The sequence below is a fragment of the Wolffia australiana genome, chromosome 18 (assembly GCF_029677425.1).
Source record: "Wolffia australiana isolate 7733 chromosome 18, ASM2967742v1".
NCBI lineage: Eukaryota > Viridiplantae > Streptophyta > Magnoliopsida > Alismatales > Araceae > Wolffia > Wolffia australiana.
Window position 1 is genome coordinate 10259082 of NC_135852.1, and position 15276 is coordinate 10274357.

Genomic DNA, 15276 nt, shown 5'->3' on the forward strand with positions numbered 1-15276 from the left:
TGGATACAAAAAGTGCCACTCGGGATAGAAAAAGCGCACACAAAAGACCAAGCGGCGCGGACTCCAGAGCGCCTTGACTTCTCAACATGCACGGAAAACAACAACGATGATGAGGAGAGGGAAAATTTCAAGGACTAGGATTTCTTCAACTTCAAACGGCCATAACTTTTGTTCTACAAATCTAATTGAGCTGAAATTTTCTGCATTCGTCTTCCCCCCCCCCTTTCTCTCCATATCCTCTGATCTATAAATAGAGGCCTGGATAATTGTAAAATTCATCTTGAACTTGCTTCCTAATTGTGTAGGCTGATTGAAAGATAGTGAGTTTTGAGATCCAGCAAGAGTTTTCTTGGTGTCATGGGTGTGTGGGGAGAAGCATTAGAGAAGAGGGGAAGCTTACTGGCACTCGTAAATTTGTCATGATCCTGGCGGAACATAAAGATCTAAGGTAAGTGTCTTCGTCTTATGTTGTCTCTTTCCCGACATCATAGTTAACATAATTAAGGTTTATAATCCTACTTGCACTCTCATTTTTCTCTCTTTTCTCATATATCCATCCTCGCCATAGTACCACTCCCAATCCAATCACTATCGTCATTCATACCATCGTTCATCATCATATCCGTCATGTGCACTTACTCTTTTCTCTAAGTTAAATTAACTTATAAATTACATATTTTTTATCGATAGCACTAGCTTATGTCCTCGAATCTTATTTTATCGATCCTCTTGTCGATCATCACTAGTATAAGAAAGTAATTCCTTAATCATCCTTCCGTGTGGAGACGATCCGTACTCATCACTAACTAAGTATTCTTAAGTGATATAATTTATATTGAATAATCTTATTTACCAATGACGAATTAAACCCCTAAAATTGAGATTATCACTAATCCCCTTAATACTTTTTTTAGATCTATTAAGGAAAATGGTAGCATCATCTACAAATTGATAACGTTAGATGATCGGGCAACCCCTTTTCAACAAAATACAAGTGGATGAATCCCCGAGTGATCGTTCATGTGGGTGATTGGCTAAAGACCTCCTCCATCGATATGAAAAGGGTGGATGAGATCGGGTCACCATATCGTAGACCTTGCGTGGCAATGAAGAAACGAGTGGAGTTTCCATCCACCAAGAGAGAAAAGTGATTCTCTCTAATAAAAGCATCAACTAGATCGATAAATGCATCGGTGAAACCAAAGAGACGTAACACTATGGTAAGGAAATGTCACTCAACTCTATCAAAAGCCTTCTCCATATCGAGTTTGATGATGATGTTTGAACCAAGAATATGAGTGCCCAATAACTGTGCTAACTCGTGAACTAGCATAATATTATCATGGATCTATCAACCCTTGACAAAAACCACTCTGTTCAGGAGATATGAGTCTATTAAGGTCCCCAGTCAATTTGTAATAATGTAACTTTTGAGCATATACTACAAATACTAATGGGGTGAAAGTCTTTAAAAGAAATTGGATTATCCACTTATGGGATGAGCACAAGAAAAGCAGATTTCCAACTTCTAGGAAAGACTTTATGTGTGAGGATCTCCTTGATAGCTCGCACTAAGTGTGTGTCTATGATATCCCAGTAACCTATGTATAATTCCACTGTAAATTCATCCGTCCACGAGGCCTTGTTCCGACTAAAGAAGAAGACCACTACCTTGATTTTTGTGCACGTAGGAAGGGCCACTAGTATGGCATTTTCTTGGTCGGTCATCAAGTGTGGGATGGAGGGTAGTAGATCCTCGTCCACCTCAATCACATGTGTGGTAAGGAGGGAACTAAAGTAAGTGACCACAGTCGTCTCTAACTGGTCTGGGTTTTGATTGAACGCCGCTAATAGAGGCATATAATTAGGTCGAGCTCTATACGTATATTTTTTTACCCTCTCAAAGCTATTAAATATGTGATTTCTTGAGATAGTAAATCTCTTTTCGTCACATGGCCTCCTCCTGCTATTCACTAAATCTAATCTTATGATCCCCCGCTCCATCCGTCCAAGTGCTCTATAGTTGTTGCTCGATTGTTGCAAGCTCTGTCTTAACGCTTCAACCTGTTTGTGCACATCTCCGAATACATGTCTATTCCACCATTTTAGATGGAGTATGAGATTCCTCAATCTATAAGTGAAGTTCTCCATAGGCAATGTAGAAATTTCTCTATCCCAAAGATGTAGCACAATGCTATGAAAAGCTTCATGTTCTAGTCACATGTCTTGAAATTAGAAAGGAGGCCAAAATACTCTGGCACTCATGTTATGGAGAACAACAAGTGGCAAGCGGTCAGAATAATCTCATGGGAGAAGAGTGATACTAATAGTGCAATGCATCAGAGCAGTGTTATTTGTGAAACAGCAATCAAGCCTCTTATACATGCATGCATCTGATTGGCATTCATTGCACCATGTCCTGAGGGTAGTCATGAATGTGTTGTGTGAGTTCTCCCCACAGGGCCTCACGAACTAGGTGTCAATGAGATGCATAGATGACTATGAGCGTGTAAGGCTACGGGGAATATGGTAATGCGATGGTAACATACTGAGTTCCTATGGCAAGAAATTCCAACGAATAACCTCTCGTCAAAAATAACCAGAGCTTATTCAAAGAATGGCAGTATACATGATCCATTACGAGTTTCTGCATTATAGATTGAGAATTATCTGACGTAGTCATCAGCTCAATAAGCCCAACTATTCTTAGTTTGTGCTTATTGATAAGTGAGATAAGATGGGACCGGGTAAGAGGGTTGCCAATCCCTCTACAGTTCCAAATTAGACTTGGAATCATAAGATTATTGAGTTGTGTGGCGCAGCCTCGATCGGGTGTTATATATGCAACGTATGTGTAGTATCAGAGTGATGGCCGAGAGGAGTGATCGTGTCGATATCTGAATCCTCACATATGGAGTATTCACCCTTCTCTTGGCCCGTGGAGGCAAAGCCACTAGTATCTTCCTCGCTAGGTAGGGAGGCTTGACGTTTGGCCAAGCATTCTTCCCTATACGAGATGAATGGACAACGGACGTTGATAGGGGTGGGTTTGCGGGTGGAGAAGGAACGTCATGTGGCTATAGGGGGTGATTGGGAGAGGGATGGGCGTTGGGTGGGTAAGGGGTGTGATGGAGGATGGGAGAGAGGTGTGCGCCTAGTGGTGAGGGGGAGATAGGTGCTAAGTGGGGGGCGTCGGGTGGAAAGGCATGGACGTAGGCCTAGGGAAGGTGGGAGGAGGAAATGGCATCGAAATGGATGGATGGATGGGGAAGATAGTTAGGGCTGGGGGATGTCAAGGGTGGGTAGGGAGAGGTGTTGAAGATGACGAACCAACAATAGGTGATGATGGGGTACAAGAGGAAGAAGGGCAGCGCAGTGTGTGTCTATTGGTGTGAGAGGCATTCCTAGCCTGGCTCATTGCTACCTCGACGTGGTCTCAAGCATCAATCCGATCGAGGGATTGCAGGAGAGAAAACGCATTCAAGGTCAATGTATGGACCGTGGCCTCTTTGCCCTTGCCTGATGGTACCGCCTTAGGGGGAGTTTTGGGGCTCTTGGCGGTGACTTTTTCACCCACTACTGAGTTGTAGATGTAGGCTTGGTGGATGCTGGAGCACAAGCAAAAGGGGGCAGCACATTGTCTCTCCTTAGGGTAGAGGTTTTGACCCCATAGAGGTGGGTGGCTGCTAGTTAGGGTGGCACCCTTAGGTAGTGTTCCTTGCCTCTACATTGTAATCATTATAGGGTAAGGGGGGAGAAAGTTGTCGGTAGAGGGCTTGGTAGTCTGCATCACCTTTTGGCATAATGTGTGAATACTATGCCCTAGAAGAGTGTATTGTGTACAGAATCGTGGTAAATTCTCATACACTATGGGCTGATGGATCATCTCGTCCCCACTTCTAATGAGGATTGCATGGTGAAAGGGTTCCAATAGATCAATCTCCACACATATACCCGTGTATCCAGGACGGTTGAACAAGTTTATGTCTTTGTCAAGATGCATGAATGTTCCAATAATGCTGGCCAATGATTCAAGACATTTAGTGCGAACATAAGTGGTCTTAGGCCAAGAAAGCCAATCCATATTGGGACAGTACAGAGGCCAACTAAGAGGGACCAGCTACACAAGCTGCCCACACTATCAGCCGAGTCAACTCGGTTGGAGTTGAATACTCTCTCACTATTGAGGTGGCATGGTGGGCTCTAGGGCGAGCATCCCAATTGGCAGCCCCGGATTCACAAAGGCCGGATCCTGATCAGCTTATAGCGAGGGTGCTACGTAGTCATCCGATCAGTGAGTCACCAAATCCAATGGCATAGGAATGCCAGAAAAGTCAAGAATGGTGGGTAGTGTGGAATTTAATGTTGTTGGTGATGGGGTAGGTAGTCCTTTTTTTGTTTTTTGATTTGTTTTTATTCATTGTATTTTCATTTTATGGGGGTCGTTGGATGCTTTTTCAATTGATTGATCGTATAACATGATATGAAAACATATGTCTTTACCACTTTTGAAATCCTCACCTATCATCAGATTTAATATATAATGCCTGATCATTATAGTCTTTATTTTAACTCCACCAGTTATCATTTTAACACTAAGTACATAAATAACCGAATTTGTCATTCACCGGAATTTGAAAGATAATATACATTTGATGTGTGAGAAAAATTCTTTGGTTTAGCCTTTTTATATAGGTTATGAAATTTGCAGGTATTTCTAAAGAGAGAAAAGCTGGACTATGATATTAAGAGGAAATGCTCACAACCAGGCCAGCCATGAGGCCAATAGGAGCTAGTTAGAGGCATAACCCAACATCCTTCTCACATGAAATTTCTATTATATTTCCATCCGTTATTCTTTTGTTATGCTAACTTCAGTGATGTCCACATTAGCATTTGTTTCACTGTCATACTAATATTTCCAGACTCTGTATTATCCATTTTGATTACTCTCGTTAATCTTATTATAATCAGTTATATCAGAATATCTTATAATCATCTACTACTACTTATCTAATCATATTGTATCTCTGACACAAATTCCTCGAGGATACAACCTTGCTCATCACAATACGGCAAATAGAGCTTAGAATATTATAATTTTATGCATTACGACAGTTAAAAATATAATATGATCAATGAAACACCAAATTATTATTTTTCAAAATATCACTGTCACTTGGTATTTTTCAAAACAAATTATTTGATTTTAGAGTTCGTCTTGTTTTTATATTCTTTCGTTTAACTACCTGGCACCTGATAGATTTTTATTCAAATTGAATTGGACAAACTATTGGAGTTATTTATTTTCTGCATGATAATTTATATTTAAGTAGTTATACATGATTTATTGTATTCCTCATAATATATCCAGGTATTTAAGTAGATCAAATTAAGGTGGAATATACTTCATAGATTTTGCACATTTATAGTAAATTTAATTGTTTTCTAACATAGCTTAAATGTGAAATTCAACTAGTATGTTCACTAGAAGAATTGAGTTGAATTCATTGCCAAGTGAAGTAGAGCTTTGTTACCTTGACTGTTTCATTTAATATAGTCATTTAAAAAATCCTTCACTTAATCATTTATCATGATTTCATGCTTGCTATTATTATCACTTGGATTAATGGATAAGACAACGTCAAATAAAAAGCTAAATTAACATATTCTAAGTGACTATAGATGAACACAGTTTTAATAAATAATACATTTTATTTGACCTTGAGTAAATTATCTTTAGATAATGATAATAAAGGGACGTCTCCAAAGGTAACAGAGGCTACAGAATAAACAACTTTATAAATGGTGATTAGTAGTTTAGACGGGATATTTCTATAAGTAAATAAATAGGGATAAATGTGAAAGATCATGACATGAGAAGGTGACAAATACAGTTTGTGTTTAAAATGTTGAAGAATGGAAATATAGAGATAAAAGGAAGGTGAGGGATAAAGTGAGGAAATGGTGAAGAGATAATAAGGATGAGTATAGATAGATATGTATCTAATAAAACATATTATTTATGGAATAGGGAGGAAGGGTGAAATAATAATAAAGTATACTAATGATGATGTGAGATGTGGATGAAATGGATAAAGTTGATTGGATAGATGGATCACAACTAAGGGTGTTGAAAAAATATGATAATATAGGTAAAAGGAACTCGCCTTAAATCATTACATGAAGGAAATCATATCATCAACATGAAGGAAATCTGTTATTGCAAGAGAGCTCTGCCACTTCTAATGTGTCTTTTGATAAGCCTAAAAACGCACATAATTTTGTCGTTGATTTGACATTTCAACTTATACAATAAAATTTATAATTTCCCTTCATCACTAAATATAGAGAATATAGAGCAAGCAAGGGGTCGAACCACAGGGAGGCAACAAATAAGATTTTTTATCCAATTTCAATGATTTTATTCAAAGATGAATTAATTTTGCAATTAATAAATCTTAATTATGCTTAATAATATTCTTTAATTCATCAAAATTAAGTAAGACGTAATTTTGATTTAAAATATTTCGGTTAGAAAATTCAAGATAAGAATATTTTAATTTTAAGATCAGATTAATTCAGCTTATTAATTTCCCAATTATTATAAAATTTTAAGACAATTTTTATGAATTAAAATTGGGAATTAAATAATCAAGAAAGGGATTTTTAAATTGGACTTCAAGATAGATAATTTTTCGAATCAAATTTTATTTTTAGGTTTTTTATATATTAAATTAAATTCCTAAACAATAAAAATCAAAATCTAGAGAGAGAAACTAGACAAATTGATCTAGAAAGTGAAAGTGAAGAATTTGGGGAAAAGATGAAATCCGACCCTAAATCAAAAATCTAATGAAGCAGAAATGTTTTAAATTGATGTAGAATTAAGGATCAAAAATCAGATCTTGAATCCGAATCGAAATGAAGTGCTAATTTCATTCAAAACAAACTTCTAGGGCATGTACATTTCGCCCATGCCTTGGCATTTTAGAATCGTTCAAGAAGATGATTGAAATACAAATCAGAAACTTACAAATTTGAGTGCAGAAGCAAGATCTGTCGACTTCAAGAACCCCTCCTGTGTTCTTCCTGGCCAAATGCTTGGGGAGAGCCTCCAAAAGTACTTTTCGCCCATTTCCAGACCTTCATTTAAAGATCCAAAAGTACTGGATTGTAGAGGGAGAAAAGACGAACTTACCCTCAAAATTTCAGCCCAATCGGACTTCTAGATCTCAAGATATCAAGGTTTTAGTGAGGATTAATCTAGGCCGTTGGATTATTTATCTCTCCTCCAAGAACTCTGGAAATGGCATTTTTCTATTGGTCGGCATGATTGTTCTCATTTTCCGCCTTCTCAAATCGCGTGTCAACACGTGGTTGTCCGTGTCCGCCGCTCGCAATGATTGGAAATCGATTCCTAAATTTAAATGGTTATAAAATTGCCACGTCACCCCCTTTTCTTTATTTTTCCTTTTTCGCCGCCCGTGCCACGTTAGCTTCCAATTATTTACTCATTATGGCATCGCGATTCGCGATGCCACAATGAGCTAATTATTGATATAATCTGGCGCTCCAATCATTCGCCCGAATTTTTGGGCGAATGACGTGGACGCCACCTATTAAATAGAAAATTCATTTTTAAGTATTAAATAAATTAATAGATAGCAATTATTTCAGTTCAAAACTCATTTCTTCACTAAATAATGGTCAGAAAATTATATAAAAATATGAAAAAATTCCACTAAAATTAGAAAAAACCTTACCAACCTTTAGCCAAGTATGTAAAGCCCTGCAAAAAATATTTCTTCACTGAAATGAGGTTAAATTCCAAGTGATAAATGATAAAAAATCAGAAATAATAATAAAATGAAAGGGTAAATGATTTATCTTTATTTTAATATGATAACATGCAAATATAGTCATTAAAATACATAAATATAATGTAAAATTCATTAATTAATCATGTTAGTTTGCAAGTTATCATACCCCCCACTTAAATCATTGCTAGTCCCTTAGCAATGTACCATTATTTCTTTAGATGACTTCTTCATCCATCAATCCTCATTCATCTGCATGAAGTGTTAGCATTATCAATAACATGCTCAAACGAAACTCTCCTCGACAATTTGGATTCCACCTTGTGAGGAATAGGGGTGCCATCCTCTAGGTTTTGGGTAGAGCTAATGAAATGAATAGAAAGATGTACTTCTCTCCAGATATTACACTATGATCCAGAATACTCCTCACTGCACTCTTCAAGTGGTGGACCTCTCGCCTCTCATATCAAGATCACTCTCTTCCGGGTAGCGGTTACTTGTGTTAAAATTCTCCACTAAGTTTCCTCCAACTATAAGATGAAATCTAGACATTCTCCGCCTCCTAGTTAGCACAGAATATCAAATAGTGTGATGGCATGGGTAAGAGAATAAGAATGAACAAAAGATAGCATGCTCAAAGGGGAAATGATGGATTTCGAATGATAGGTTTCATTCAGAAATTTACCAGATCTCAAGCCCATTTTTTTAATCAGACCTACAGATATAGGATTAAATTTAAGATGATATGTACATAATTACTGAAGTCTATTTATATTTCAAATATTACAAATAGTTAGAAGAGAGAGAAAAAACTCCTCTCAAAATTTTGGCCAAAGTCTTTTTGATAATTAGATGCTGCCTTTTGAAGGGGTTATTCGTCTCTTGATTTTTTTCTCGCCGTAGATTTAAATACCAAATCAGCAGTGTGGCTGCGAAATCCTTGTATTTCCCAAAGATTCAGAATTGATTCCATATTTAATTTGCATGACCTCAGCTCCTCCTGAATTGGAGGCATGATTGGCTCTGAATTTTATGTATTCTTGGATCACCTTTTCACAATTTACAAGTCTCCATCTTTTTGCATAACAGTTTTAATTTTTGAATTTATCGTGTCCCTCAACATGTGATGATGAGAATATCAAAATAATAAGTCATTATCATTGCATTTAATACCTTTATCCTATTATCTAATCATGTTTTGCCATGTATGTTGGCTTAAATAATGTGCTTATTATTATTTCGATTTCATGATTTTTAATGAGCCTAGATCCCATTAAAATGTGAAAAATATGGATTGGGACATAGGAATTAACTAACCAAACTGAGTAGCTTTGTTGAGGCTGTTGGGTTTTCTTGGCATGAAAAGAAATCATTGGAGCTCTCTCTCTACTGCTATCCCACATTCTCTGACTCTCTCTTGTTATACAATGAAATTTCATATATATGATTTATTGTAAATTCAACAATAGTTCTTATCATCAAGCCTATCACACGTTCCATGTCTCATTCCATGAGTGAGTTGATACAAACTCCTTTGTATATTTTGGAGCACGAGGTGTGTCTTGACACCCCATGGAGTGGAGACTCATCCTATTGATTGGATTAAAAGGATCCATTATTATTTAATTTATATGATGATATAGCTAATTAATTGGGAAGGTCAATAAAGGTTTGAAGATTATGTTTGACGGGCATTTTATTAAAATACTTTAATAAAATATTTTGATGAATATTCAAAGTAATGTATGCCTTAATAGGTGTTGTGACCAATCACAATAGGTCCTCAATCAACTAGTTGACAAATTTTAAGTGAAGATCAAATTGCATCCATAGTTATGTTAAAAGACTACTTAGTTTTACAATATGGTGAACAAATCAAATCACAGATTTAGGATTTTAATTTTCAATGACATTAAGATAAACATATTTTCTAACAATATTCAACTATTTGTGTGGATTTGATCTCTTTTTATTGGTAAAATTTATGGTTACCACATTTGGCTATTAAAGGCTAAATTTATTCAATCATTTAATGAAGACTACATACAGGAAGATATTGATATCCAGTGTTCATATATTGAGTAAAATTATGTAGTGAACATAACTGAAATTGGAATTTATAGCTGATGCATAAATATTTAGTTAATCCAAATAATAACATGATAAATTCAAGACCCCCCAACTTGATTCATTTTTAGTCCCTGAGCAATGTTATTTAGGTTCTCCTTTGATAAGTCCATCCATCCCTTGAAACAAAAAAACTCAAGGATGAAGTCTTATGAGTATCAATCACGTCTCTAAGTATAAATAGCCCATAAGATAATAAAGTACTAATGAGCAATTCCTGTGTAGTGTTGGAAAGAGCTAGCAGCCATGAGGAAGGAAGCTTACTTCTCTCTAGGTATGGTAATATCACCATGAAAAGATCTCACCCTATCAAAAACAAGGTGGCCCTCATATCTCCTATAAGCAAGGTCTCGCACTTTGTGTGGCTTCTCAATGTATATAAATCCCCATTACCTCTCTTCCACCTGAAATTTTAAATCAGTCATTCTTCTCATCCAAGTTTTAGCACATAACATCAAGAGCGTACCAAAGGAATAAATGTGTGGTGAGGTTGAATTCAACCTGGGTACCTATAGGCAGGGAAGATGAGAGAAAGGTGGGTGGCATCAACATAAGCTTTAGGTTAAGGGAAAATGATGATTGAAATATGGGTAAATGTTACATAAACTAGCCCACTCCCACTCATAGACGGCTTAGCAGAATACACAATAAGAGTGTGAACAAAGGTGAGGATGAGTCTCATCAAGAGTGTAGATGAGATAGGCATGTATCCACATAAATCAAGGATGATAAAAATGACCAAAAAATCATGAGAAAAGAAAAACATGGGAATGAGGAAATAAATAAACAAAACCCCATAATAATGTTTTTTTGCACATTTAAAAAAAAAGGGTGGAGAAACCAAACACAGCACAAAGTAAATCGTCATTGATAAGAAAAGTACTGAAATGTTGGTCTAGTTAGGTGCTCTTCATGTGTAGGGGAGCATGTGCAGAAATTGTATAGAATATGGATCACCAAACTGCCTCCCCTTGCTGATTTTATTCTCCATAGAGGAAATGAAATGACACAAGCACAACAGCATGAATTGCTTTCGATTGAAAGAAAAGCAAGTCATCAGATGCTAGTTAGAATAAGATGAAATAAGATGAGAATATGTAGAAGAAACAAAGAGGAGGATAACAATGAAAACATACCATCAATAAATGATATCACAGAGGGGAATAAGATAAAAAAATTGGGAGTTGAGCATGTCATAAGTAACATGGAAAATACCTGAAAGGGTGAAAATAAAGGTTCAAAATTATAGAGCTGGGGAAAATGAATGGTAGGTACTGAAATGAGGATAGTGCACACGATTCCCCAAATTTGGCCTTTGGTGGCTCAAGGGCAGGTAATTCTGTGCTTAGAAGTTGAAGAAATTACCGTTCCTCCTTCCAGATGAAGTTCTTCATAATACATATCCTTGACTAGAGAGTGGGTCTAATCTACCTAATAAGTAGGGATATGTGTACACTCAACTCAGTCATCACTACTTTCCACAATGATAGTACTTCTACCCTTAGATTTCATGTCTACTCCCCATCCTACTAGATATCCTAACTACTTAGGAGCTGACCAAGAGTTTCTAGATTCATTTTCATACCACCTAGAGATGCTTTTGATCAGCTAAAAGAGTCTAACTTCTCTACTCATGCTTTTGGGATCATGGTTTGGGCAACTTCTCAAAGTGGGGTTGATTCTATGGGATGTACGCATTCAGAAGTGATAAAAATGAAAGCACATTATTGCACGATGACCTATTGCATTTTCAGTTTCACATCTGAATTATCCCCCCCCCACTGCTATATGCATGATAACTTGCAAACTAACATGTTTAATTGATGAATTTTACATTATATTTATGTGTTTTAATGATCATATTTGCATGTTATCATATACAAATAGAATAAATGATATACATTTTGATTTTATTATTATTTCTAAATTTATAGTATTTTTACATGGTATTTAACCTCATTTCATTGAAGAAACAATTTTTACAGGGCATTAAATACTTGGCCAGAGGTTGGTAACGGTTTTCCTATTTTTCTAGAATGTTTCCGATATTTTAATATAATTTTCTGACCATTCTATAACCCAGAAATGATTTTACTAATTTAAAGAATACATTTTATTATTTATCTAGTATTTAAAATATGTTTTTTATCTAATTTATGACGTCCACGTCATTCACCTGAAAATTGGGGTGAATGATTGGAAGCGCCAAAAATTAAACAAATATTGGCTCATTATGGCATCGCGCATCGCGATGCCATAATGAACGAATCATGATACAATGAAGTACAAGGCACCGTCAACAACAGACAAGGTACGTTTTTTATTATTGTTTTGATTCTTTTCGTGCAATAAATGCACGCGGAGAATCGTTCTCGGCGTGCATTTATTGAAGTTGAATCCTCGTACAGTCGATTAGCCGCGTGCATTGATTGGACACGGCTACCGACAAACGTGCACTTTATAAAGCCCTTTTTCCATAATCATTGAATGGGAATCGATAGCCGCATGCATTAAATGCATGTGAAAATTGATTTTGCTTTTTTTTTAAGTAATTAGATTCCTCAAACTCAGAATCGAGTAGCCGCGTGCATTAAATGCACCCGGTAATCAATTCCACGTGCAAATAATGACGGTAAGCTCACCTTTTTTATTGTTTTTATTTTAAAGAAGATGACGAGAGTGACGTGGCACCGTTTTAGCCATTCAAAGGGAGCATCAATTATCCAATGATTGCGCGCTGTGGACGCGGACAACGACGTGTCAGAATGCGATCTGAGAAGGGGGAAAATGAGAAAAATTGTGCCAACCAATCAAAACATTCCATTTCCCAGCTTCTTGGAGGAGAGATAAATTAATCCAACGGCTAGGATTAATCCTCAGTAAAACCTTGATATCTTGAGATCTAGATGTCCGATTGGGCTGAAATTTTGAAGTCTTTTCTCCCTCTATAATCCAGACAATTGGATCTTTAAATAGAGGTCTAGAAAAGGGCGAAATTCACTTTTTGAAGCTCTTCCCAAGGACTTGGCCAGGAAGGACACATGAGTTGCTTTGGAATTCGATAGATCTTGATTCTGCATTCAAAGTTGTAAGTTTCTCATTTGTATTTTGAACTTCTTCTTGAGAGATTGTAAAACCCCTTGGCATAGGCGAAATGTGCATACCCTAGAAGTTGTTTTGAATGAAATTAGCATTGCGATTTGAGTCTGATTTGAGACCTGATTTTTAATCTTTAGTTTTAAATAAATTTGGAACAATTCTACATTTTTAGATTTTTAAATTAGGGTCAGATTTCACCTTTTCCCCAAATTCTTCACTTTCTAGGTTAATTCTTCTATTTTCTCTCTCTAGATTTCAAAATTGATTGTTTGAAATTTAATTCAAAATATAAAAAACCTAAATATGAAATTGATGGAAATATATGTGGCCGGCAAGCCAATCACACATTCCACATCTCGTTCCAAATTCATTAATAGAACATATTCATTATAGTGCACGTGTGATGCGTATAATGAAGTCCATGAATACATAATCGGACCTAGTGAATTATGATGAGATCGTAATATGGATATCACTAGTCTTTAAGCATGTGTTCTAAACATTCCTATTCAAAGGATACGCGAGAAGGACATTGAAGTATCCGAATAGAATAGCACTATCTAGCCTCACTCATATGATGAGTATGGCCAGTCTCGTAGCCATTAGTGTGGCGACACTAAGGATAGATAGTGGGTGCTCTTTAGTGGAAAGAGTTCACTGAATTGATCTGTATGAATCCCTGAATGGTATTATACCGAACTGTCAATCAGGTCGATTCACATAATGGTTGTGTAAGTGGTCCTTAGACCTGAGACACCAAAGACGTATTGTGGACAAATGATTGTACTTTGGCGATGGCCAACGAGTTTCTAATCATGGGATTCTAAACGGTCTTAGTTCGGGTGCATCAAGAAGTACACGAAGGCGATTGAGTGGTCAAGATGGGATCGTCCACCCTCGGTATAAGAGGTGACAGCTCAAGGAAGATGATGCAATGAAGTCCTTGGCCAAGGCAGTGAAATATCAGAGAAGAGTTCTCCGATGATTTTTGAATGCATCAGTACTAACTCGGATGATCGATTAGGGTTTGACAGTTTACCATACCCTAAGTCGTCCAAGGAGAGTCAAGGGGATGAGGGATTATACATACACGGTAACTGATGACGAACAGGTTCCATGAGTGAGTCGACACACTCCTTTGTATCTTCTAGGACACAAGGTGTAGCTTGGCACCCCACGTGTCGGAGTCTCGACCTATCGATTAGGTTAAATCGATCCGACGTTAATTAATATATATGATGATATAGTTAATTAATTTGGAAGGCCAATAAAGGTTATTGGGCCGCTGGAGTCGTTAACTAGACTGATACATGGGCCTAGAGGGTCACACGCAAATGGTCTTTTGGACTTTGGAAGATATACTTAAGTTTTGGGGGTTTTTATGAAAAATACCCACTTAGTATAAATAGGGGAACGCCCTGAACGAAATTCACCCATGCCAGAATTGTTCAGGGGCCTGTCCCCTTCTACTCCACTCTCCCCATACCCCCTCTCCATCCCTGATGTGTTCGGGATGACGTAACGACGCCGACGGAGAAAGAACGGGGCTCGTCAACAAGAAGGAGGAGATCCGACGCGCCGAGGACCGCGTGGATACGTCTAGAGGCTGCACACTTGAGCAGCTCGACTCGTCTCGCTTTGGGATCGAAGAAATCACGGATGCAATCCGTGAAAAGGTACTTCGTTCAATGTTTTTTGTCGATGTTGTTCGATTCGCAAAAGACTTCCGATGCACATCGTTTTGTATTGTTCATCTAGATCTAGGCCTCTAGAACCCAACAGAAATTTCATCCAAAAATTCGTCCATCTTGAAGTCCAATTTCAAAACCCCCTTCTTGATGATTAAATTCCCAATTTTATTCATAACAATTGTCTTAAAATTTTATAATAATTCAGAAATTAATAATTCGAATTAATCTGATCTTATAATTAAAATTATCATATCTTGAGATTTTTGACTGAAAATATTTTACTTAAGTTTATTGTATAAGTCTAAACGCAAAATCAACGACGTATTTACACATCATCCTTAGGCTTATCAATGCGCTGCCTAATTGAAAATAATAATAAAAAGGAGAGGACAAAGAAAATGCAAACTGAGCTTGAGGAGGTGTTGATCATCCCATTGGAGTAGGCTGCTGTTGGGCTATCTGTACCTCAGCTATCACCCTGCTTAATGGACAAACAGACAAGGAAAATAATATAAATAAATAAATGGCCAAAAGTGGCC